Here is a 26921-nt window from a genome sequence, read left to right on the forward strand (position 1 = left end):
GCTTTTTTGGTCTTTAATCCTTTTCCCTTGTAAAATGAGTGAGGTAAAGATTCCATCTCTTTTGAAGCTTGTTTCACTATGGTGTCTATTCTCATGCTATAATGCTTGACTTCCTTGCAACCCACCAGCACACATTCATAGAGAAATTTGGAAATTAGGTGATGGTATTCCAGTGTTCCAGATTATGCCATTTTCCAGGAAACATCAATATCCCCATGGAGACGTTTCAACACTCGAACGTTGAATTGTTCTCTTCTCTCCAAGGAACAAAATCCATTTCATTTCCATCATTCATATTCCATAGCCAAACTGATTATTTCATCATCTAGGATGGTCACAATTATCTATTGCTGTGTAACTAATTACTTGGAACTATAGAAGCTTAAAATAACAATAAACAGTACTCATAATTTCTATCAGTTCCTGAGGGTCAGAAACTCAGGAGTAGCTCAGCTGGCTGATTCTGGCTCAGAGTCTCTCAGGAAGTTGTAGTTAAGATATGAGCTGGAGCAGAACACCAGGAGAGAGCTCACTGCCAGGATGCATCCTCATCTACCTCAGCCACCCACCACAGACCCCAGGCTGCTGATGCAGGAGGGTCACTCTCTCCCCATGCCCATGACCTGAAAGCTGGATGGGACAACTATGCATGTGGCCTGCATGGCTACAGGTCCTTCTGCACTACCCCCCTAACTTACCTCATCACAGGGATATCCACCTACCCCAGGTTCTATAACATCCACAGTCAACATGTCACCTTGTAACCTGCCAATTAGATTATCATTGCCAGAGATTTCCCAGGCTGCAGAGCATGGACCTCACTGACAAAAACTTAAAAACAAACCCTCCTGTCCTGTGTGAACAAGATAACTGCCTGGAGATGCAGCCTGGGAGGATGGGGGAATGGTCAAAGTGACCATGTCGGGCCCCTCCCCCATGTTCCGGGATGCAGCCCAGACAACTGGGCATTGTATGCTCTAGCCCTAACTCATCTATCCCATTGCTTCTCTTGTTGCTGCCTGGACCATAACTGATGAGCTGGACCCAATGACTGCAGTTCCAAGAATGCATATCTGGAAGGCCTTGTATTTTTAATCAAAGCTTATTCATCAGGGCTGGGCTCAAATGCTTTCCTTCAAGAAGCCTTCCTGATGCTTCTCAGGTAACCTAAGTTTCTTTCTCCTTCTCTGCCACCCTCTTAACAGCCCTAATATATTGTCCCCTGCGCTAGCATCTAGATTAGGCTTATACTTACTTATGTCACTAGGGCTGAGTGCAAGATCTGGTCTATAATCAGCTGGCCAATAAATACTGGCCTTATGCCTACACTGAACTTAAATACAAGTGAACAAAGTGTTAGAAATATACATCAGTCAGGCTGCTTCTCTGGAGTTATTAATTACCTATTAAAAGGGATCAGTAAGCAGTTACCACCATTAAAATAGTCTGAAGTTGCCTCCTAATTTAACATTGTGGGAATTTTTAAAGAAACCATTATGCTGAATGTTTCTTTTATTTATGACTACACTTATAAAGATGCATTTAACTGTCAAATTAAAGAAAAGTTCATATACAATACAAAAATTCCAAAAACAAATCAAATCCTATAATACAGAGAACTATCAAAGTATATGTCATCAGGAATTTCATGAAACATGTTTGAAGATGCATTCTCTTTCCTTCTATTTCACTAACATGCTTTTGAGAGGCCATTGGTCTGTACATATACACTTAAAATAAGCCATATTAACCTATTAATAAGAAAGTTCAATTCAAATTGGATTTCATAAGTTATTTTTAATGCTTTGAGTAAGTACAGAAAGTACATTTTCTTATTTTCCATCTTAATGCCATGTTAAGTTTTTTTGGTGTTCATAACTTATAAAAAATAAAAATAGTCAAATATTTAAGCAATATACACATTTATATTTTTTGGTGGTGGTTTGTATTTTAAAAGAAACAACTTCCTCAAGTTCTGGTGGAAATGTTATAGGAACTCGCTAATAACAAAGACCAACAGAAGCACATTCAAATACAGATTTACTTCAGTAGCAAAAGATGAATGAAGGTAGACAAAGACCCATTAAGGTAGGTGAGCTATTTCAAGTACTCAATAGTTTACATCAAAATTTTTTTTAAATGTTTATTTTAAAGAGCTAAGCATCTGTAACAAGTGATGACTTGAAACAAAACAAATGCCCATAGAAAAAGGTTGAAATGTGACCCCACCATATAGCGTACAAAAAAAAAAAAAAAAAATGCCTGTAGAAAATAAAGTCATATTTTAAGTTTAAATCTAGATTTATATTCAGTCAATAGTCCAGTAACATTCTCCTCTCAATACAATACTCCCTTTCTATAAGGCTATTCCTAGGAGCCAGACAGTTTAGGTAATGAGGAAGTTAAGAAAGCATCTACTTACATTTTGGACCAGTTTAAATAGACAATAACTTTTTGCTTCACTCTTAATGTCCTAATAATTGTGTCTAAAAATATGCAATTTTTAAAAACGTGCCAATTCTGATTTCTTTATTATCTGTAATGTTTGGAAACTAATCACATGAAGCTACAAAGTTAGCAAATGTCTTGAAATTTGTATATAAAACATAAATTACCACTAATTTCAAACTCTCATTTATTAGTGTACCACTCAATCTTAAAAAAAAAAGGAGGCTCCAATGATAGTCTTATACCCTTCTTTACAAGGAAACTGTTCCTTTTAACTTTACACCCACCCCCACACCCCAATTTCAAAACACATAATTTAATTTTGTCTTGGTCATGGACATTTCTAAGGTGAGATTTTATGTCACTCCCATAACTTCTGGTTATCAGAAGACTCATGCTTTCCTTTGTTGAAAGGGTTTGGTCCTGCTGTATGCCTTCCAATTTTCTTCATCCTCATCTCTGCTTCTGGAGGTATTTCCTCTGGTTCACTATCTTAATCCTCATTAAAAGCAGAGAGGGTTTTTGTAGCATGAGTTGGAACAGTTTCTTTAGGCTTCTTTGATCCGAGTTTGATGGATATGGCTGATGATTTCTTTGTCTTCTGACTACCTATGGCAAATCCAAACCTGGAGATCTTTGTTGGCTTATGGAGGTCTCCAGCTTCTTCTTCAGCTGATTGCTTCTCAGTGCTGCTACTGGAACTTTCCCCTCCATTATTGGAAGAACAGCCTTAGCTTTCACAGGTTTTCTGCTTCTTCTTCAGGTCCCCCAGTGGTTCCAGCTCACAGCAGCTTCTCCAGCTTCTCCTCTCCTGCCTTCCAGTCCGCCATTTTCCCTCTCTCCATGGTTCTTGGCTCTGCCCTTTGGGCTCTTGGTTTCACTCTCTGAGTCATCCTTATTTTGTGTTGTGGGTAGCTCCTGTTTGAGGCTAAGTATTTTTGTTTTCCTGCCAGCTTCTTTTGTACAAAGGTTTGGGCATCGAAGACTTCTTTTCTTTTTTTACTTTCTCTGTCCTTTTCAATCTAACTTGGCAGTATTCCTGCCAATAAAATCCTTTAAAAAATGTGTGGGTCCCCTATTGGAGTTCACTCCATTAGACAAAAGCAATATTCCAAAGTCTCTTCTAGAAAAGCTTTTTTCTACCTTGGCCTTGGGATGAAGGACAAGATATTTAAGCTTTTTTAGAAGCTCTTATTGTGTTACTGAATGGTTCTCTGAGGCATCAGCCTAGATCCTTCTGAGATGATTTTTAAAAGTTTACAGCTAATTTTTAATATCATTTTTTCTTGAGAGTGGCTTGGAATTGATTTTTTGCACAGTAGCTATATTTTTTTAACATCATTGGATGTCTAGAGATTCTGGTGTTCTTCAGACCAGCAAGTTCTAGTTTCTTTATATTTAATAGTCTGTCCTATTAAATAGTTTATCTCTCCTTTCTCATTTTACAATAATAACATGAAAATCCAGGCAGCATGTTCAACACTCTGCCTGGAAATCTTATCTTGATTACCTAGTTTATTAGGTACATTTTCTACTTGCCATGGTTTTACAAGCAACCATCTTGCTCAACATCTGTCCCCTGTAATAATATTTTTTCTCTTTTCTCCAATTAGATTTTCCTTACTTTTCTTTAAACTCTCAATGATGGCCTTCCCAACATCTATGAATATTTTGCCAATAGTTTCTTCAAGCCATTTTAGACTTTCACTTGCAGTCATCTTAAACTCTCTTCTGCTTTAGCACTTACTGTACCTTATATTTTTATTATTGACAGCACCCCTTTACTGAGTATCAAAATCTATATTAATTATTTGTTGTTGTGTAACAAATTGCCCCCAAAGTTTAATGTGTTAAAGCAATAATAAACATATGTCATCTCACATAGTTTCTGTGGTAGCTCTGACTTGAGTTGTCTTATGACTTTGCAGTCAAGATGTCTTCATCTGAAGGCATAATTGGGACTAGAGTGTCCCCTCCCAATTTTGTTCACTCATATGGTTGGTAACTGAGTTGACTGTTGGCAAAAGGCTTTAGTGCCTCACTTGTGACCTCTCTGTAAGGATTCTTGCATGATTTTATAGCATTGGTGGGTGACTTATTTTGGAATGAGTGATCCAGGGAAGTTTAAGCTAGAAACTGTAACTTATTTTGTTACCCACCTTGCAATCACATGACATCATCCTCACTTCTACTATATTCAGTTAATATCACTTGAGACTTTTCTGTTTTATTTCATATAGTCCTTGAGAATTTTCCCTTTTCATACAATTCAGCAATGTCTTTGGTTTTCTTTCCAGGCTAGGCTTTTCTTCAAGATATTCTTCATGAACCCATCTCTCGAGAGCTGCCCCTCACACACTGAGGCTCCCTAGGGTTTTACCTTCAGATTGTCCTTGTTCTCAGTCAGTCTAAGTTAGAATTCAAATCTATCATCTTGGTTCTAAGTATCATTTTATGATGAAAGTTTCCATATTTATATCTCCAGCCCAGACATCTGTCCTGAGATTTGTACATGGAAATGCCTACAGGGACCTCAAACTCAGTATGTTCAAAATAAGCTAATTAAGTCCATCCCCATTTGGCACTTCCTTTATAACCCCTCACTCTCTTAATGGCCTCATACTCCTCATCCCCCCCTACTCAGTTACTGTTGTTAGAAGCCTAAGATTTGACCATGATCCTTTCTCTTATTTGTATCCCACAACTAAGTAGTCATTGTGGATGGTAGGATTTTGCTCTTAAATGTTCCTTGAACCATTTACTTCTTTGTGCATGCCGTCAAGTTCCTTACCAGTGACTTAATTTAGGCCCTTATTGTCTCACATATGAATTATAAAAAATATTCTAACAACAGAAAAATATTCTCTGCGTACAACCATTTCTACAATCAACATCCTTTATACTTTACTTTACATGTCCACCCTCTACACAGAAGCCATACTTCTCTTTGTACACAAAATGATCCATTTAAAATAATACTTACTAGAATCATGCAGGATTTCCCATGCTGCCAGAAAATTGAAATGTATTTCCTTACATAAATTTGAATCACTGCCTATTACTTTTCTACTCTTACCTTCCATCTCTTCCTCTCCCACCACATCTCCCCCTACTTAATAATCATTATAACCTTAGTTGCTTGTCAACCCCTACGGGCACTCTCCAGTTTTATTTCTTTCTGTCATTGCTTAATTTGTTGCCTCATCCCAGAAGGCCTTCCTTAGTATTTCCATCTCCTTACCTGCCTATTCAAGTTCAAGAATCAAATCAGGAGTCATATTTCTTGAGAGAGTGCTCCTTGATCCCATGGCATAGTTATATGACTTTCTGTGTACTGCCACAGAACTTTTGAACATAGCCTGGAGACACATACCCTTAATATGGCCTAATACTGTGCTGAGCAAATGTGCTGATTTTAGAGAACAGTTCACATTTATACAGGAATGTTTTTCTTGTAGTATGCAGAGCAATATGTTTCACGAACTTTTCCTTGTTTTAAAGTCTTATCTAATAAAGCAAGCTTTTTGGATCTTTCAACAAAAGTTAACTTAAGTTTGTTGCACTGCCAGATTGATCAGAAGTATTAGCCCCTTGTAACTTTTTGCTTTCGATCCATATTCATTTCTAAACCTCTAGTTGGTCAACTTTCTTGAGTCCTGTACTTGTTCTTGAACCTCTAGATCTGTGCTAATACAGTGCCCACTGTATTAAATTTAAATTAATTAAAATTAGAATTCAATTCCCTGGTCCCACCAGCCACATTATAAGCATTCAATTGCCAAATGTGGCCTGTGGCCACTCTACTGGATAGCATAGATTATAGAATATTTCATCATCACAGAAAGTTCTATTGGACTGCACTGATCTAGATTTAAACAACAATAAAGTATCAAAACAAGACAAAAAACAACACCTTTGTCTTCCACCAAAGGATTTCAGACTGTCTTAAACTTGAGTATTCATTCTTTTGTGTTCAGTTTTCCAGGCTTATATTTACCAGCTGATTCCCTCTTACTGCATATATGGACTTCACCTGATGTTCTAAGTCAGCTTTGGGTTTTAATCTTCCTGGTGGACAACTGGAGTCTCCATGGCTCTGCATTCTCCCTTGCTGGTCTAGCAGATTTTCAATCCCTTTCTGTTCTCATGTAGGAGCTGTCTCGCAGTTGGGCTGAGGGACACAAATTTCCAGTTTATTTGTTTAGCAGAGATAACATCCACTCTTGAGCCCCATAAACATTCCAAATTTTCTATGTCCAGTTTACCCGATCAGCTCACTTCTGCAAATTCTGACAATTCATCACTGAGGTGCTTCTCTAGGGAGTGATTTTCCTGAGTCTCATCACCACATTTTTATAATATCAAAATTACATTTCACAGAGAAGAAAAATAATTGACGTAATATCTATCAAGGGAGGATTGGAGCTGTTCTTTCACAGCTGCTATACTTCATTTGCTTTCAGAGCATTTTAGCTGATATATGACATTTTTTAAACATGATTTTTGTCATTTGTTTCGGTTTCATTTTTTGTAGTTTTACACTACTGTTGAAATAATTAACATTAAAGCATAACCTTAAATTATGTCTGCTATGTTCTTTGTTTATTAAACATTATTTAATTAACCAAATGCACTGGGTACCTGCTATATGCCAAATTATGTTGCATGAAAGGCACAGTGGCAAATGCAACTTGAACCCTGTTTTCAAGGAACTCACAACCAGTGTCTGTCTTCCTGGTAATCACTAAGGATAGTCTGTCATGGGAAAGCATCCATTTAATACCATGTGGAAGATGCTCCAATTGACTTCTGTAGGTGATTATCTTTTTATCTTGCTCATCCCCTTTGTAATGTATCAAGACCTTGCATTTTTCTTCACTTGATTCCTGACAAGGGCCCTCAATCATCAACCAACAATGACTATTCTTCAGAAGGCATTTGAATACAAACCACATTAACTCATATTTTAATTTCTAGAAGCATTACAAAGCAGCCTGAACCTCCCTCAAGCTGGAAGACTCCTTATGATTGAATAGATACAATGGCTTCAAGTCTTTTCCAAATGGGAGAGTATGATTTTAACTGTAGTGAAAGAACCTTGGAAAAGCAAAGGAGATGATCCAGGAAAACCCAGAAGAAAGAACTACTAGAATTACAACACTTAGAATCTTTTAACACCATGTTCACAATCTAGGCTGAGCTTCTGCTTAATCTCAGTCAAGCCCCATAAACTTTTCCCAGCCTCAGGAGTGCCTGTGATTGAGTGTGTGTTCAATCTGTAAAATGGGAGAGTTCAGTTTGGCTTATCACAGCTCCAGGATGTAATGAAATACTTCAGTAGAATGTGCTGTTGCCATTTTAGGATTTACCAAATACCTACACATGAGGAGTTTTGAAAAGAGGTGTCTGGGTATGCACGGGTGTTTCAGCTTTCACCTGAGCTGTGTGAAAATATTAAGCAAACTTCATTATGCACAATGTTAGTTGACAAGAAGTCCAAGTGTATCAGCAGAAAGCTCACCAGGATTTATTTTTGCTTGCTCTAATACTGTCACATCTCCTATTAAGAGAGATATTGGAGAGGAGTGGCCATCCCTTAATTCCTTAAACAACATTTTTCCACAATGTACTTTTCCACTTGCCCCTGCTTTGACTTCTGCTTCTCCTGCTTCTCTTCTTCTGCCTTCTTGTCCCTTTTTCTTCATTTTACTGGAGTTCAGCATTGGTGTGTTAGAAAGAACACACACTTGGTAACAGATGAATTTGAATTGGAGACCCTGCTCTACTGCAGATTTGCTAGAGGATCTGGGAGAATATATGTCACCTTTCTGAGCCTATTTCCTCATCTTCAAATGGCATGGGTAGCGTGCACTTTTCATGCTTACTTTGAGCATGAGCCATGTGGGCTCAATGAATGGCACTTGATAGGTGATATTTTATTTAATTATTTAAGCAGATGTATATTATCATTTATTATGTCTGGCATTGCTCTAGGCACAAGTTCCAGCAGGAACAAGTCATGCTCCTGGCACCATGGAAACTGTGTTCAAGTGCAGGAGAGCTTGAGAAAACAAACAATTGTTTGTGATAATAAATGCTATGAAGAAAATGGGCAAGGCTGTTGTTTTTTAATAATGCTTTGTCTTCTTGCAGGGCCCCTCCTGGCTCCCTCGCTTGGTCTTGTGTTTCTTCCTGTAGCTCTGCACACTGTAAACATGCCTGCACCTTGATTCCAGGGCATCAGGTTCCCCAATGAGCTGACATCACTCCACTTGAAAAAGAGACCAAGTACAGGGAAGGAATGATTTATGAGACTTCTGTCACGCAGGCAGGACAATCTCAGCATATTCTCAAATAATTCACAACTCCCTCTCTGTCTGGGGCTAAAGGAGGCTGACCGTTGGAGAAGAAGTGCTGGCAAGTCCAGGGCAGGTTTGGTCCTAGAGCTGAGGTGTTCTAAGGGAGCCTGGATTGCTCAAGGTGGGCATATCTTTTAGTCTTTGAATGGTTTCCCCCGTGAATCAAACAGTGAAGCTGCTCTTGAAGCAACCTGGTAGCTGTTTTAGTTTGTAAGCTGCTGGAATGCGATATGCCAGAAACAGAATGGCTTTTTAAAGGGGGAATTTATTAAGTTGTAAGTTTACAATTCTAAGTAAGTGAAAATGTCCAAATTAAGGCACCAGCAAGGGGTTACTTTTACTAAAAAAAGGCTGATGGGTCAAGAGCACCTCTATCAGCTGGTTAGTCACGTGGCTGGCATCTGCTGTCTCTTGCTCCTGGGCTCTGTTGCTTTCAACCTCTGTTCCTGTGGGGATTCCTCACTTTGCTTCTTGAGGGCTGGATTTCATCTCTTGGCTTCCCTTGGCTCTCTCCACATTCTGGCTTGCTTAACATCTCTTGGTGATGTCTGCCAGACTCCAAGAATCTCCAAACATCTGTGTCTCTTTTCTCTAAAGTAACAGTTCTCCAAGCATCTACATCTGCTTTCTTTGTTGGTTCTGAGGCTTCATCATTTCTGGATCTCTCCAAAGTAGTAACTCTTTTAAAGGATTCCAGTAAACTAATCAAGACCTATCTGGAATGGGTGGAGTCACATCTCCATCTAATCATAAGATCACACCCACAATTGTGCATGCCACATCTCTGGAGATAATCTAATCAAAGTTTCCACTGGACAGAATTGAATCAGAATGAAAAGAAACAGCTGCTCCCACAAGATTGGATCAGGATTAAAACTTAGCTTTTCTAGGGTACATAATACTTTCAAACCTGCCCATAAGCAATGTGTCTGAAATGCTAGTAGGAAGGTTCCAGAGAACAAACCACCGCTAACCTGAGCGCCAATGTCCTGTGTTAGCTTTGGGAACTTCTTGGAAGCCCAAGCCCTAAGCAAATAGGGTATTTTCTTAATTAAGGCTCAAGTTCTAGCCCTATTCCCATCCTTAGCATTGCTTATTATATATTTTATATATATATATATATATGTATATATATATATATATACACACATATTTGCATGGGCAGGCAGTGGGAATTGAACCTGGATCTTTGGCATAGTAGGCGAGAACTCTGCCACTGTGCCACCATTGCCCTCCTAGCATTGCTATATTTTAATAGTATGCTTTTCATCTTCCCTTTTAAATGGATGATATGTTTCAGAAACAAAACTGGAAACTCATCCTTTTCAGGAAATAATTTTGCATGGCTCTAGAGAGATATTTCATCCCATGAAGCACTTTCTAGATTGGATGTTCCAGAGCAGAGGTTCTCAGTCCCGGCATACTTTTTAAATCCTGATGTCCAGAATATACCAAGACCAATTCCAGCATAATTTCTAGATGTGGGGTTTGGCTGTCGGTATTTTTAAAAGATAGCCAGAGAATCTGGCATTAGGAATGACGGCAGCAGGCTCTAAGGCCCAGCATCTGCAGAGATAGCAGCCAAGCCTCCTCAGTTGACTCCTGAATGCCCCTGAAGCTTTAGGGATGGATAAGAATGTTGTGTCTTTTAAAGAAAGCAGTGTCTGGTGTGTAGGAGGGCTCCGTGCACATTGGTGGAATGAATGAAGAGATAAATGAATGAGTTTACAAGTTACTGGGGAAACAGGGATGCAAACCCTCCAAAACTTCTTGGCAGTGTGACCTTGGGAGAATGATTCTACCTCTGTGTTCCGATTTCCTATTCTGTAGAAAGGAGTACCTAGGAGCATCTACCTCCAAAGGATAAGGAGATTAGTTGATTGCTATAGAGAGAGAGTGCTGATAGCAGCATCAGGCACAAAACCAGTGCCCAGTTTTGCCAGCCGTCAGGGTAATGCTGAGTGTTGATAGCTGTGCAGTATGTGTGTGGAGTTTCAGAAGCACCCAGGGATACTTGACTCATTCTGCAAGGGGCAGGGAAAGGTCCTCATATCATGTGACATTAAAATTGGGTTTGAGCAGGTTGATTTTGTTCTGAAAATAATAGGAAGAAGGAAGACATTCTAGGATATGGAGCCACATCTTTTAAGTTTGTCAAAGGAGCTATAACTTAGAGGAACAGAAGCAGGGCAAAAGTAGACTTGTCATTTGCCATCACAGAGAATCCTGCTGCCTGAATCTCTGCTTCTTCCTATGTGGTTCTGCTTTGGGCTATAGCCACTGTCCTGCCATCCCAACAAATCCATGAGGTACCCTAACCGCCTCTTTAGTTCTGCAAGGGACCAATTCAATATTTATTTTATAACTGGAAAGGATTTCACAAGCCACAAACCAAGGCTAAAGTTGCAAAACCTATTCCTTGGTTATTATTATTTTTTTATAACTACACTTAATATTTCTCTCACTCCATCTGCCCAAGGCAAGAGCTGATTCTTAGTCAATTCAAGGTAAACTAGGTCAGATCATGATTTCTTTAGTCAGTTCTATTTTTTTTCCATATACGCCCTTCCCCGGGTGACCTGGAAGTTTGGGGGTACTTATTCAGTGAGCATGTTGGGGAATTGGTGGTTGGGGGGTGGTGGGGCTTAGGTCTCTGGTTGTCATCTGTCCTAGGCATCCATGACATTTCCTTGTGCCAGTGGGGCCTTTCACACTAGTCCACAACTCTCTGAGATGTCTGTAGGTCCTAACTCAACTCCTGCCAGGCCAGAATACCTGGGCTGGTCTCCTGGGTACCTCAGGGTGACTCCCTGAGACCATCTTCCTACACTCTGCCGCCCAAGGTGGGAACATCCATTTCACTGTACATCACATGGCCTGGCAAGCAAATCCCTTACCCAGGAGCTTTCCAAACCCCTGGAGCTGGAGGCAAGGTATGGGCAAGGATCCTGGTTCCACAAGTAATCATACCGATATTTCAAGCAGGATGACCAATTCAGAAATGCCAAGGACATATGTGGACTTCTGTTAATTATCTTTGCATTTCTGTTGTCTTTTGCTGCCTTGGAAAGGGATGGGTGAGGTGGGTAAGAGGAGAGAGAAGGAAGGATAAAGTAGCTGGATTTAATAGGGAAAGAAGTATTGGTAAAATATTACAAAATTCTGACTTGCCATACCTTTCATAATGATTACATCACTGAAATTATTGAATATTTACTATATGCCTTTGTTCTAAATTGTTTTTCATAATTGGCTCTTTTAGTTTTTACATTTACCGTAAGAGGCAGGTATATTATTGAGGGGTTCAGAAGGGGTAATGAACTTGCCCTGCATTATACAGTAGTTAAATGGCAGAGCCTGGCTTCCACCCCAAATCTGTTTGGATAGAAGCCCACACTCTTAACCACTCTGCTATACCACTGTAATGTGTGAAGATGTGCAATAAGGAACCAGATGGAAATGCTCAAAATGTTGAGAAGTTTGGCTTTAATTTGGGGGGGGAGGGTAAATAAATGCATTTTTTAAATGCACTGTAATTATTCTTTATTTAAAAGCATCCTGTGGTGAATTCCTTTGAAATGCTAATGACCATTCATTCTCTAATCACCTGGCTGTTTGTTCTGTTGTTTGCTCAGTAGGCTCTTCATATCAGGTTTTCTTTAGGCAAGGTGCAATGCCAGGCTCTCTTTAGTCTAGGATATTCCATTCTCTGTAATTGAGCTGAGGCAACTCCAGAATATCATCTCTTGGGTCATAATGAAGCGTCCCCATTAGCCTTCATCTCTTATCATTCCTTCCTTATATTTTCCTTGAACAATAGGATATAAAGAGCATGCTGTGAAATTTTCACAAATGATGAGAAATAATATGGCAGAATAGTGTCAAAGCTCACTACCTTTCAGATGGAAATACTAGTGGTCAATGAGAGGGAGGGGTAGGAGGTATGGTATGTATCATGTTTTTGTCTTTTTCTTTTTCTGGGGTGATGCAAATGTTCTAAAAATGATCATGGTGATGAATACAAAGCTATGTGATGATATTGTGTGCCATTGATTGTATACCATGTATGGAATGTATGTGTGTGAAGATTTGTCAATACAAATATTAAAAACAAAACAAAACTCTCCACCTTTAAATGCAAGGGAAAGACCTGAGAGGTCTCCGTGTGGGATTTGGCCTCTTCTTGATGTTATTTCCAGCCCCTTGGAAGAGTGATAGTTGACATACAAGGCTGCCTTTCACTGAAAATCTCTCAATAAATAAGCAGGGGAAGTGATGCAAATATATCAATTAAAGGTGATGTTACAATTGTCCAGTGAGCTCTTCAATAGAAATTATGAATTTCTACTTGTTTGAGGATTTACCTAGGAAGAACAGGCCATCCTTGTCCCTTCTGAGTCTTCCAGCTCCAAAGCCATTTCTGTGACTTTTACTGCAAGAAAGTGCTAGGGGACTGGAGTAATTTCTTGAAAGGTTATGTTACCTGTTGGGTTCTTTTGTTTTGTTTTGTTTTGTTTTGTTCTTCTTTTCAGTGCAAGAAGAAAGAACCAACCATTTTAGATCAGCATGCCTTTTTAAAATGCAGAGTTTTTTTCACTCTAAAATCCAACTTTTCAAAATGGGTATGAAATGAGTTTAGATACTTGTTAGAAGGAAGGATGAAAGAGAAAATATGTTCTTTTTGCTTCAGCACATGAATGTCTCCCATCTTAAAAAAATAAAAAATAAATCCCCAAATAGCTTCAAACAGGCACCCTTTTTTAGTCACTGATCTCTCTCCTTTCCTTCACCTCCAGATGTCTTGAAAGGCCTGTCTATTTTTATTGCCTCCACTTCCTTATTTCCTATTCAGTCTTCATTTACTGCAATCCAGTTTCCACCAACCTCCTCCACCCCTGCACGGAAACAGCATCTCAGATATGTGCTTCCCTGTCCTTACATTTCCCTCATCCATCTGTCCTTTCTACCACCAGAAAAATGGTTGCAAAATGCAAATTGAATCACAATATGTCTGTGCTTAAAATCCTATCTGGGCTTTCTGGCAACCAGAGATGAATTTATAGTCCTTCGCAGGGCATTTGAGGTCTGTGCCCCTTTTCAAAACTATCTCCTGTGGCTGTGCCTCCTGCGTGCTCACTGTTGCTATCTCACACTTATCTCTGAGCATTGGTAACTCTTTTAACAAACTGTTTGTCTGCTTCCATCTCTACCCACAACTCATACATAGCTTGAACATGTATCTATTATAATATATATTTCAGTACACTGAAATTTGTAAGTGTCCTTTAAGGCACACACACTCCAATTAACTGTGACCTCCCTTGAGGGTTGAGCAGTTCTTATTTCTTAGTTTTGTGTCTCCAGGGTTGAACAAAGCCTTTGGCACATTATGCTTAATGAATGAATGAGTAAGCAATCAAACTATCTTTTAGATCCTAAGATGTCAAACTGTGTGGGATAAAGTCAATGAGAAGAAATGGGGATTATTCATGATGGATTTAGAATTTTAATTTAATTTAAAATGATTGCTGTTTAAATTATCTGCAAAGATAATTTTAATTAACTCATCCAATACTATAAGTTATGCTTTTGTCTTATATTAAAAACAAAACAAAACAAAACTGAGTGTGAGGTTTTTAGAGAAAAAAATAGCAGCCATGTCGAATTAGAGTTATAAACTAGTTTACATAGACGAAGTAATATAATTATTATGTGACATTTTAAGAAAAAAAAAATATATAAATAGGCCAGCTCTAACTAAGCAGTATCTCCAGCTACTTTTTTTTTGCTGGTTATCTCAGTAATTGGATCCTAGGTCAGACTTCAGTTATATAAGAAGAGTTGACAATAAAATGGACATTTAGAAATCACATCTCGATAATTCTGTCTAGAATAAATTCCAGGATAAATAGTGAGCCAATTAAAGGAATATATGTGTGCTGATGAAATTTTGAAAACTATGCCAGTGAGCTAGTAGAAACTTTGTAAATGCCTGGATTCATCAGTGACTGAATTGACAGCTTCTTTTTGGCAAATCCAGTTTTTAACTGCAAATAGTTTCTTCCAGAGATTTTAAAAAGAGTTTTGGGAGGAATCAGTTGGGAATTTATAATGGGCAATCATTTGTCTTTCTTTTCCTGGCACAAAGTAAAGGCAGTGAAATAGGGACAGCCCGAAGAAGCCTTGAAAGAGCTGTTTGAAAATAGAGTTCACTTTGACCTTTGAGGACAGGGGAGTGTCCAGGGCTCAGCTAACAGGCTGACTTCTGGGACAGAGAAAGGATCTCATTGTTTTGACAATGGACTATGGTTCAAGGTCTGGTCCTCAGTCCTATGAGGCTAAAAAATGACTAACAATATGCCTAGAGTTAACAATCCTTTTGCCATGGGCTGGACTCACCAGAGATTGACATATAATGCAAAGGGTTAGTTCATTTATTTAATATGGGAAGTCTTAGTTTGCCTTGACTGCTATCACAAACACCATGGACTCATTATGGCTGAAAAAACAGGTATATATGACTGCCTTTTTCAGAAGCTAGAAATTCAGAATGTAGGTACTGGTAAGACTTGGTTTCTCCCCTCAAATTAATGTTGTAGTGCTGGTTGACCAGAGTCCTTATGTTCCGGGGCTTTCCCATCACATGGTGATGTTGCCTCCTTTCTCTTCTGGATTCCCTGCTGACTTCCAGCTTCTGGCTCCTTCCTGTGGCTTTCTCTTTATAAAGACCCACCCTGCTTCATTTGGCCACACCTTCACTAAAAGTAACATCTTCACAAGGTCGTAATTACAGTGGGTTCCCACGTGCAAGGATAGGGATTAAGATTAAGACCCCATGTTTGTTGACATGCATGAGCCAGCCTGCCACACGTGGTGCTCCCCTTTGCTGTAAGGGGAATGCCTAGCTCTCCCACCTAAGGATTCCGCAGATATATTTAGTATAGACATTCCATTTTGTCCAGTTCTGACATCTTCTCTCTGTGCTATGCCTGGTCTTTCATGAAGAAGGGAGCAGATGCAGGTAGAGATCCACATAGTGGGCCTCCAGGTTCAACCAGTTGACCCACATCCAACCTTTGAGTGAGTTTAACCAAAGGCTTTCTAGAACTGAATATGGGGGAGATGACCACTGCAGCCCTAAAGCTTATTTTTTAAAAATATTTTTATTGAGAAATCTTCACACATATACAGTCCATCCGAAGTGTATAATCGATGGCTCATATCATCACATAGTTGTGTATTCATCACCATGATCATTTTAGAACAATTGCATCGCTTCAGAAAAAAAAAGAAAAGAAAAAGAAAAAACTCATACATCCCATACACCTTAGCCCTCCCCTTCCTTGACCACTAGTATTTCCAGTTACCCATTTTTAACTCTCCTAAAGCTTATTCTGCGAGAAAGAGCTTGCTGTTTGGCAGCCCGAAGAACCCTGCCCCTGCCTGGCCTGTCCTATCTGATGAAGGTTGATGAGCTCTCCAAGTACACTTGCTAGGAGAGGAAGCCATTTCTCTGACTTTTTCAATCATGGCAAAGTGATTTCCAATGCAGTACTGCTCTTTGCCCCCAGCCCTATCCCTTCCTTACCTTTCCCTCACCGTTAGATGAACTTGTGAGAAGAAATGTGGGTGTATGGAAATCAACTGTGTCTGGGTTCTCTTTGGTAGGCAGCCTGGCCACAGCCTTCAGGTCTGTTCTCTGGTGTCCCAAAAGAACCTCCCTGTGACTGTGAGAAAACCCTTGTAGTCATGGCTAAACTACCTCCACCTGTATCAGGAATACAGCTGACACAATGATCTCAGTCTGCTCTGACAATCCCTCAGGAGAAAAAGAGATTGCTTCCACCCTGCCTCCGCCCTAACCAAAACCAAACGTGGTATATGGTTTGGTAAAATTTGGTATATTGTATATGGTTTGGTAAAACCTGGTAAAATTTTAAAAGCTTCATACACCATAAAACACAAACCATTATCACACAGGAAATACCCACACCATGCATAAAGTATGACTTATTTCTATGTTTCATCAAAAAGTCTGGAAAAGAAAGCTGCTTCTGTAAGTTTTCAGAAAAAGTGCACCGTGGAAGTAATCTGTGGAAGCCGGGTAGGACCAAATGGCCAGGGCAGCAACCAGGAGCAGGTAGGCCTTGTCCATCTTTCTCCTAATTTGGAATTCCCTGCCTACAAGGACTCCCCTTTCCAGAGTGGAGATAATGCCTGGAGTTCTCTATGGCATCATTTCCCTGACCTCAGGCAGTGAAGGGTTTATTGTGAATTAATGATGCTAAATTTTAAGCCCCTCCCTTCCATGGGTCCCTAAACTCTAGCGAGAGCTCTAGAAATTTATTCAAATAGTCATTTATTTAGTAAATTTTGCATTCTAAGTGTGGTGGTCAGAAAACCATGTTCTTAAACCTTATCCATTTCTGTGCGTGTAAAACCTATTGTAAGACCTTTTGATGAGGTTACTTCAGTTCAAGTGTGGCCCAGGGTAGGTCATGATCCTATTAATGGATTTCTTTATAAGGAAATGGAATTCATACAAAAAGAAAAAGCCACTGAAGTGAGAAACTAAAACCAATGAAATTGCAAAGAGAAGAGAATGGCCAGCAGACACCACCATGTGCCTTGCTATGTGGCAGAGAAGCCAAGGATCACCAGCAGCCAATCTCCAGGAAGAAAACACTGCCTGATGATGCCTTGATTTGGTCATTTTATTTAGCCTAATAATTGAAAGCTGAAAGCTAATCAGTACCCATTGTTAAAGTCAATGCATTCCAGGGCATCTGCTTTAAGCAGTTTAGAAAACTAAACCACTAAGATGTTTTAACTTCTAGAGATCATTGTCACTTTCCACTTAGTCCCCCCTACCTTACACTTCCTCTTCTCCCTGGCAGATGATGTTTCCATGGTATTTGTGGAATTCACCTTACAGAAGTCGCGTGAGGAAAACAATGTAGTTTAATTTTATAAGTGTGTGTTCTGCGACATAGTTATGCCATAACTGTGCTGGTGTGGGAAAGCTTCCCAGGAATACTCCTGCAGCTACAGTGTGGCTCACCCAGCATCATGACCAAAGGACCAGGAGCTGTGTAGATGACCATGTGATGCAGGGCCCAGTGCCAGAAGAACAAGGATGAGATGGAATAAAATTCTGGTCTGGGGAAAATTCATCGGGTCATCAGAAAGTAAATTTACAAGTGCAGTATTCAGTGCTCTTCAATGCTGTCTTAGCTTTCTAGGGCTCCTGGAACAAAGTGCCACAAACTGGGTGGCTTGAAACTATAGAAATGCATTGTCTCACAGTTTGGGAGGGAAGAAGTCTAAAATCAAGGTGTCAGCAGGTAGTGCTCCCTTTGAAGCCAGTAGACAAGAATTGGCTCTGCTGCCTCTCTTAGCTTCTGGTGCTTGTTGACAATCCACACCACCCTCCCCTCTGTCTCTGTCTCTTTATCCCTGTCTCTCTGTCTTTCTCTGTCTCTCTCTGCCCAGATTTCCTCTTCTAATAAGGAAACCAGTCATATGAGATTAGGCTCTACCTTCATCCACTGGGCCTCATTTTAGCTAAGAACATTTTCAGAGATCCCACTTCCAAATAGGGTCACATGCATGAGACCAGACATTAGGACTTGAACATGTGTTTTGGGGAACACAGTTCCATCCATAACAGATGCCTGCTCAAACTGGTATTGCTCTCCTGCTAGGAATATACACAGTAATGCAGCATATACAATTATAAACACACTATCTGTAATGTACTGTGATTTATTTTCTCATTCTAAATACTCATTTTGTGCCTAACTTAGTATTCATGATTTTCCATTCTTTTTCTTTAAAGAGTTCCTCTTAAATTTTAAAAGCTTCATATACCATAAAACATGGTCCTACCTCTAGCTCTACAGGATCAGCTGATAAAATCTTGCCTCCTGCCTTTGATGTAAAGGAGAATCTGCTTTTGAGATATCAGATAGATGAGCATCAAACCACCTCCAGGGACTGAAAAAAGAGGGCAGGTGAAAGTGTATGTCCTACAGATTAGTGATAATCACTCGGACCGCCTAAGCAGATTGGACCTGCACTGTGTGTCTCATTTCTCTGTCTCACCAGTTGGGCTGGGACATGAGGTTTGCTTTCGCTTCATCTTGTGGAAGTTAAGAAAATGGAGATTTCCTCCTCCCTGTTCCTTGGGCAATAAACTACTCATCAACCTCATGAACGATAGCAGTGTCCCATACCTACTTCGTTTTTGTAAACTGATCCATTGGCGATTCTCAGACAACACTACCCTTGGCTCCTCACATGTATATGGCTCACTGACTTTGGTTTTTGGTATCTTTTGGAAATTCCCAATTGCCCCACACAGAGGGAGGCAAAAATTCAGGAGAGAATACAAAAAAATACAGTGTGAAGCTATTCCTTAGCTTCTAAATATGCAGATTTTCTAAGGTCTCTTCCTTTCTATTTATTTTTCTGAATTTGTTTGTTTGGTTTGGATGTGGGAGAAATTGGGAAATGTCATCTTTTTTACTATAATGTAACAAATTTAATTTTAGAAAATTTGGAAAAGAGATAAAAAATAAAAAGGAGAGAAAAGATTTCTCATAATTCTACCACCCGGAGATAATGTCTGTTAAATTTGTGATATTTTTCCTGTCCACCTTTTATTTTAATGCGTGTTTCTTTTACATAGTGTCGGTGATATTTATGTACTAGTTTGTATCCTGTCTTGTTCACTCTTGATTCTATGAACATTTCTTAGGACAGAAATTATGACTTAACACATGAAGTGATGGTCTGCATACTGTTCTGTCACACTACCATGATCGCCTCACTCAGGTTCCTGTGTAGAGCAGCAGGGTGTTTTCATGTTTTTACTGTTAGAAATTACTCTTTGATACCCTCTTTGGCTATTAACCTGTATGCGCTTCTCTGACTACTCCTAAGTAAGATTCCCAAATGTCAGGCCGATGGGTCAAAAGCATCCAGTGAGGGTGGGTCACGGTGGCTCGGGAGGCAGAGTTCTTGCCTGCCATGCCCTGGACCTGGGTTCAATTCCCAGTGCCTGCCCATGCCAAAAAAAAAAACAGTGTCCAGTGACCCAGCCAATGGTCATGGTGCTTAACGAATCTACTAACCATGAATTCTGGTGCTGATTCCACAGGGCCCCTGCTCAGCACTGTGCAGCATTACCATTGCTGTTACTGATTTTAAAGTTTTAACACACATTATTGTTATTGTTATTATTTCACTCTTATAGTTGCTTAAAGTGGCTCATGGTTTTAATTTCTAGTCATTTGTTTATAAGTAAGGTTGGTTTTAGACATGATTACTAACTGTAAATCCTTTCTGTGAAGTTTTTTTTATAATTTTCAATGGGAGGAGTTTTAAAAAATAATGTATAAGAAAGAACTCTTCTATCTTCTAACTTGAAGGCATTTTAAATGTTGTTTGTTTAAGGCACTAACTCTGTACATTCCACATGCCTAGCCTGTACTAGGTGCTCAATACCTGATTATTCAGTTTTTGGATCTTCTTGATTAATTAGTTAAAATTATGGGATTAAATGCAGAGTGCTATTTTTTATAGTGATTACATTAACCTCTGTGTTGTAAAAACGTGTACATTCAAGTTATATCAAATAGAAAGAGTGTACGTTTTTAAGGGAAATTGTATTAAGTTGCATCTCCTAGAGAAGTGATTTAAATTAAATTTTCCTGACAATTTTTATCCACACACAACCAATCATAGGGCCCTCTTATCTAGGGAATTTCTGTTGTTATTAAGGAAATTACAAATAGATAGATGGCTAGACAAGGATCGATAAATAGATAGAAGACTGGGAATTGATCAATAGATTGATTGAACAGTAGATGATAGATAGATAATATATTTTTACCCTGTGCCCTCACTGTAACACAGGTCCTTTAAGCTGTCAGTCTGCATCCTTAGACAGGTCCTGTGAGCCTCTGGTATTTGAATTGGAGACGCTGTGAGTCAAGGATGAGGACAGAATGAGTTTTAGTCTCTATTGTACTGTTGTCACTTACCTGCGCATATGTGGTGCTGGGCTACAATGAAAGTCTTCAGCTGGCTCCAAAAGCAGCTTTTTTTTTCTAGAATGGCATCTCCTTTTTTTTTTTTTCTGTAGATATGTTTGAGAAAGATAGCTTTCCACTGCTGTCTGTACTGAATCTTCTAGCAGATAGAGTTCTGAAAGTTAATCAGCACTTACTTTTCTTCTGAGACTTGACTGATGGGTCAGGTGGGTCTACCATTTTAAAAAGGTCCTTCATCAGGCCTCTACTGTGTGTCACCTATTTTACATACATTACCTTGATTTCTCCTAATAATCTGTAAAATAGGTCTCATTATCTCAGTTTTACAGATGAGAAATGGGGATTTAGTGAGGTTATGTAAATTGTTTAAGCCTCCACAATTTCAAAATCTGCATGCTCTTTTTAAAAAAAAATTATTATAGTAACATGTACACAACACAAGATCCCCCATTTTAAACTCTGTACAATTCAGTGATATGATCTTCATTTATAATATTGTGCTACTAATACCGCCATCCATTAACTAAAATTTTCCATCACTCCAAATAGAACTCTACCTATCAAGTAATAGCTTCCATTCGACATTAGCCCATGGTAACATGTGTGCTATTCTCTGTCTCTATGTATTTGCTCATTCCAGGCATTTCATATAAGGATAATTATGTTTTCGCATCTGCTTTATTTCACTCACTATTATTTTTTAGAGGTTCATCGACGTTGTAGCATGTCCTTTCCTTTCAATCTGAAAATCTCTTTGTTTCTCTAGGAGTATCTTAATCTCTCCCTTACTTTTGAAGGACAATTTTGCAAAATGTAGAGTTTTGGGTTGGTAATTTTTTTTAAGCATTTTAATTATGTCAACCTACTGCTTTATCACTTCCATTGTTTCTGAGAAGAAATTAGCTCTTAATTTTTTGAGGCTCCCTTGAATATATGATGTATTGCTTCTCTCTTGCTGCTTTCAGGATTCTTTCTTTGTCTTTAGCATTCAACAGTTTAATTATAATGTGCCTCTTTGTGTTTGTCTTATTTGGAGTTCATCGAACTTCTTGGATATGTATATTCATGTGGTTTCTTTGCTAAACTTGGGAAAATTTTAAGTCATTCTTCAGTCAAATATTCCTTTCCCCCTTTCTCTCATTTTTTCTTCCTCTGGGACTTAAATAATGCAAATAATGATACACTTTCTGGTATCCCACAGGGCTCTTAGGCTCTGTTCACTTTTCACATTCCTGTTTCTTTCTGTTCCTCACACTGGACAATTTTGATTGTTCTGTCATCAAACTTAATGATTGTTTTTTCTTTTAAAAAATCAATCTGCTATTGAACCCTTCTAGTTTTTTTTTTTTCCTTTTCTTTTTTTTAAGTTCCAGTTACTGTGCTTTTCAGCTCCAGTATTTCTGATTGGATCCTTTCTCAATTTCTTTGTCCTAGTTGTCCTTTAGGTCTCTGAACATTTTAAGAAATTTTTTTTTCAGTCTTTGTACCTCTCCAACTTTCTGCAGAATTGCTTACTGATGTTTCTGTCACTTTGCTTTATCCCTGTGAATGAGCTATCATTTCGCAATTCTTTCTATGCCTTGTTATTTGTTGCTGAAATCTGGATATTCGTATATTTTAATGTCTTAAATCGGATTCTTCTACTTCCCTAGATTCTTCTACTTATTTTTGTTGAAGTCTGTACTTATCTATTCGTTTAGTGATCCTTCTGTACTGTTTACACAAATACTGTATCCATTAAGGTTTGCAGAAACTGAAGTTTCTGTTCCTTAACCTTGTATGCAACTAATGTTTTGGAGAGTTTTCCTGAATGCCAGGCTCTAACCACAACAAAAATGAAATAAAACACCTTCCTCAATCTTTGCGGACTGGCTTTGTGTTTTTCTCTCTCCTTCAAATCTTAGCCAACCTTAGAGTGGGCCAAAGAATAGCCAAAGGCAAAAGCATATGATCTCCTCAGGTCTTTTCTGGTCCTGTGTCTTGTACTGGATGTGCACACATGCCCTTTACCATTCCTCAGTATATTTTGATGCTTGGTATGTGCCAAATTTCCATAGGAAATTCACAGCCCTTCCTACCAGCCCAGGCACAATGGTATGTCTCAACCAGTAATGCTTTTAGCCCCAGACAGCAGTGCTTTGAATGGTTTTCTTTGCTATTTCATTGGCCCTGCCCACTGCTTCAACATCCAGAGCAAACACTGATCCTGGCCAGACAGAGAAGAACTTCCTGAAACAATCCTTGAGACACGTATGCACTCTAATATGTGCATAGGATTGATTCTGCTCCCTGCAGAACCAGAGAACCCCACCATTTTAAAATTGCCTTTCTCTTGATTCTGTGCTCATCCCAGTTGCTGCAACACTTCAACTCTTTTCCAGAGCTCTGACAAAGTTTTTGCCAGTGTCTGCTGGTGTTCAATGTTGTCACAGAGGAACAGAGTTTCTCACTCTGCCATACTGGCCTTACTAGTCAAAGTCTGTGTTCTTAACACTATGGCGCATGCTCTTTGTGAATATTCACATGCAGAAAGAAATATGCATTATTCATCTGTCTACCTGTCACATTGAACATGGTGCCTGGCCCAGGGTTGAAGCTCAATTAAAGTAAATTACATAAATTTAGTAAGTGAATAAAAGGGAAAGATTCCCATGAAAAGTCATCTTTGACACAAGCTTTGTCTTATGGGTTGCAATAACAGGAATAGAGAGAGTTGGAGTGCAGGAGTTAAATAATATCGAGGAGTATAAGACTGGAAGTTCCTCCAGATGTCCAGGTGTATTTTCTGCTAGCTGGCCCCTTCCCCAGAGCGGGGAAATCAGGAGAGAGGCCAGTCGGGGGTCACTAAGGGATTGAAGCAGGGACCAGCTGAAAACCTTTGCTTTTCCCAGACTTGACTTTCTTTCCCTGGAGCCCTCCTTTCCTTGAACTGTGAGCTGTTTTCTGCTCCATTTCCTTTCCAAGCCCTCAGATTACCCTCAGAGGTCTCTGTTATCTTCCACATCATCCTCCCTGGAATAAAATATAACTGTATCTGAAAAGTACAGAAATCAAAGCTCCCCTTGGGGATTTTTTTCCCAGATCACCTGTCGAATTGAAAACCGGTGTGTCCTTGGAAAGATATATATTTCAGGCTGCAGGGGTGCTAATTTGCAAGGCCCATTACTCAAATAAAACATTAAAACTGTCTTCAATAAGCCGGTGCTCTTGGCCTATTTCCACTCCTGCACAAACATCTCCAACTGTAGGTTTCCTGTCAAGCTTGAGAGCCCAAAGTAAAGATTTATCAATTGATATTTTGACTCTAACTTTTACAGTTTCATTATGTCGTTGCATTTGCAAGCTCTGTTGCACCTCTCCAACTTTGTGCAAAATTCTTTTTCCTGTCCTTGAAGCCAATGTAGAAGAAGATGTGGTTTTAGTGTGAAAATCCTAATTTGCAATCGGCATATTACTTTTAAGGGAAGGAAAGACTTATTTGCAGCCTGGTATCCTTTAAGGTAGACATAATATTAAATGGTATTGAAGAATGCCCGCATATTGTGAAATTCTTGCAATGTTTTTTATTCTTTTTTTTTCAATTAGAAATGTCTTCACTTGACATGTTTCAATGTCTTCAAAAGAGAAAAGAATGGGGAAAATGAAGGAAACAAACTACATCAGCTAGAGAGAGCTAGTGAACACTACTGGATATTCTTTTAGTTTTTATTGCATTTTGATAGATTCTGAATTATACTGTATCCATGCATTTATACCAGTACTTATGATTTCCTTATCATTCATAGTTTTTGTAAACATTTTGAAATTTCTGCATAATATTCTGTCCTGCGACTATACCATAAATTCATTAACTAATCCCCCTCATTGTTTACTTAGTTTGTTTCCATTGTAATGGTTAACACTATAATGATTGTTGTTTTCCATAAGACCTTTTCAGGGGAGAGAAGGGAGAAGATCATTTTCATGGGAGAGCTTCCTGGGTATGGAATCACTGGGGAAATAGTTATGAATATTTTAAATTCTTAATAGCTGTTGGAAACCAGGTTTCCACAAGCAGAGCAGAAGCACACTAGGGTTCTTTGACCGCTCTCTTTTTCTTCCTAGCATTCGTATTTGTAGCACAGGTACATAATTGTTGGCCTGAATGCTGAAATCAGCGGAATGAAATCTGGATCTCTGGTGAATCCCAGATTTCTGACTGAGCGCTTGTAGGTTATGTATGAGTTCCTGGAAACACTATACCTGTCCCTTCTACTGAAGCTGTTGTCTTCTCTTTGTAACAGTGATTCCTAAGCATTTTGTTGGAGAGTAGCCAAATATGGTGTGTCCTTGAAGTGAGTGGTGCCATTTTTGTTAAAAACTTCAAAAGTCACTTTTAATGACTGAAAGTGAATACATTGGAGCCTACCTTTAGGTGTTTTAGGATAGAAAATTTGGGGCGATTGTTTACCCCCTCTGTCATTTTAATTCCCGGAAACCAATTTCTATTGATAGCAAATAACGTTTCTTATCTTCTATTTGCTAAAAGACTGTAAATACATTCACATTATTGATAAAATGGATGATTCCTGACCAAACTGTTCCTGGAAACTGAAAGAAGTAATTGTAATTTTGGAGCAATTACTGCAAACTACTGCACCTGTAGAATTAGAGGCCATTATCCTAGAATCTTGGCTGGATTAATTAATGAATTGGCAAATAAAGCACATGATGAATTACAAAGCACAGTGTCATTATGGTTTGATGATAAATTATCTTGTTCTGCGTGGTATTACATTTTCAATATGAAATAATGACTGGCTCCCTCGAAATCTTAAAGGAACTCTCAAGCTGTTTAAGATAGAAGAGAGGAAACAGGCAATAAGAATAAAGGAAGGAAGAAACAGCCAGTTCTTCTTTGCCTTTTTTAAACAGGCCCACATTGGGATGTGAAAAGCAAATGAAGATTCTGGTCCTAGAAAGCAGTGATGAAATTTGTTTAAATGCTACATGGTTGGACAGAAAGGAATACCTCCAGCATCCATACAGAGAGATGTGGTTTTAGCTGATTTGACTACTAGGGTTCATTTATTTAATTTTTTCTTTCTTTTTGATAAACTACATGTTAGTTGCCCTCTTGTCCTCGGGCCATCAGGCTGCCCAGTGCCTGTATTCTTCATAGAAACTGGAACCCCTGCAAGAAACCGGAGCGGAAATTGCTTTTTGGTGCGCCCGATTTCATGCTGAGCAGGAAGCTGCAGCTCAGAGATGAACTGGAAGGCCACGCTTGTCAGCGAATGAAATGTGATGAAGCTCAGAGTTTTATTGACATGTGGCGGCTGCGTTAGCAATAGCAGCGGGCACAGCACCTCCTGGATGTTGTCTTTTTGGGGTGGGAGTTTCACCCCAGTACTTTCTGTTAGAGATGATACATATTTATTAGACTATAGAGCTCAAAGGAGAGAAGTAGTGTGCCTGGTGTCAGATGCTATTGGAACTGAACCTATCTCTTATTAAAATAAATACCAACCATTTCCTTGTGACAGCAGCTCCACCAAGAAGGAGCTTTATTAAGTGGTGACCTTCATTCTCTCTGCAGACGCAGGCAAACTCGCAGCTGACCACTTGTTGGCGAGAAGGGACACGGAGAAGGTGGGGGCACCTGTGGAGCGTTTTATGGGAAAACTAGCCTGAAGTCCTGAGTTGCCTGCAGTTGCACTAATTGTACTCATCCTCCCATTCGCCCCTACAAAATCTATTGCAGAAAGCATCCAATCTCATTTTCCTTGGTTCATTTCTGCAAGATACAGCTGTCCTCCCAAGCCTTTCCTCCCCTGCAGGGATGGCTTCCTGCCATCTCCCTAGGGGACAAGGGATTTAGAATGTGAGGGACGTGGAGAGTGGATAAATCATAAACAAGATAATTCTTAGGATTCTTTGCAATAGGCTTGGCCAAATTGTGAGAGCAAGAGGCATCTACATACTTAAGGCAGGATACTGTTGATAATTTGGTTGAATATTTGTTCTTAAGCTACTATATATTGGATACCATTGTTGTATGTGTTTATTTTTGTTCCTG

The 26921-nt window shown here is 39.2% G+C and overlaps 1 protein-coding gene and 1 pseudogene across 1 annotated transcript in view; one reads left to right on the forward strand and one right to left on the reverse strand.

The window, feature by feature from the left end:
• Positions 1-3278, reverse strand: part of LOC143643819 (PEST proteolytic signal-containing nuclear protein pseudogene) — a 32574-nt pseudogene extending 29296 nt beyond the window's left edge.
• Positions 1-26921, forward strand: part of OPCML (opioid binding protein/cell adhesion molecule like) — a 540756-nt gene that overhangs the window by 192046 nt on the left and 321789 nt on the right. The window lies entirely within an intron of this gene.

Source organism: Tamandua tetradactyla, chromosome 8 (assembly GCF_023851605.1).
Source record: "Tamandua tetradactyla isolate mTamTet1 chromosome 8, mTamTet1.pri, whole genome shotgun sequence".
Taxonomy (NCBI): Eukaryota; Metazoa; Chordata; class Mammalia; order Pilosa; family Myrmecophagidae; genus Tamandua; species Tamandua tetradactyla.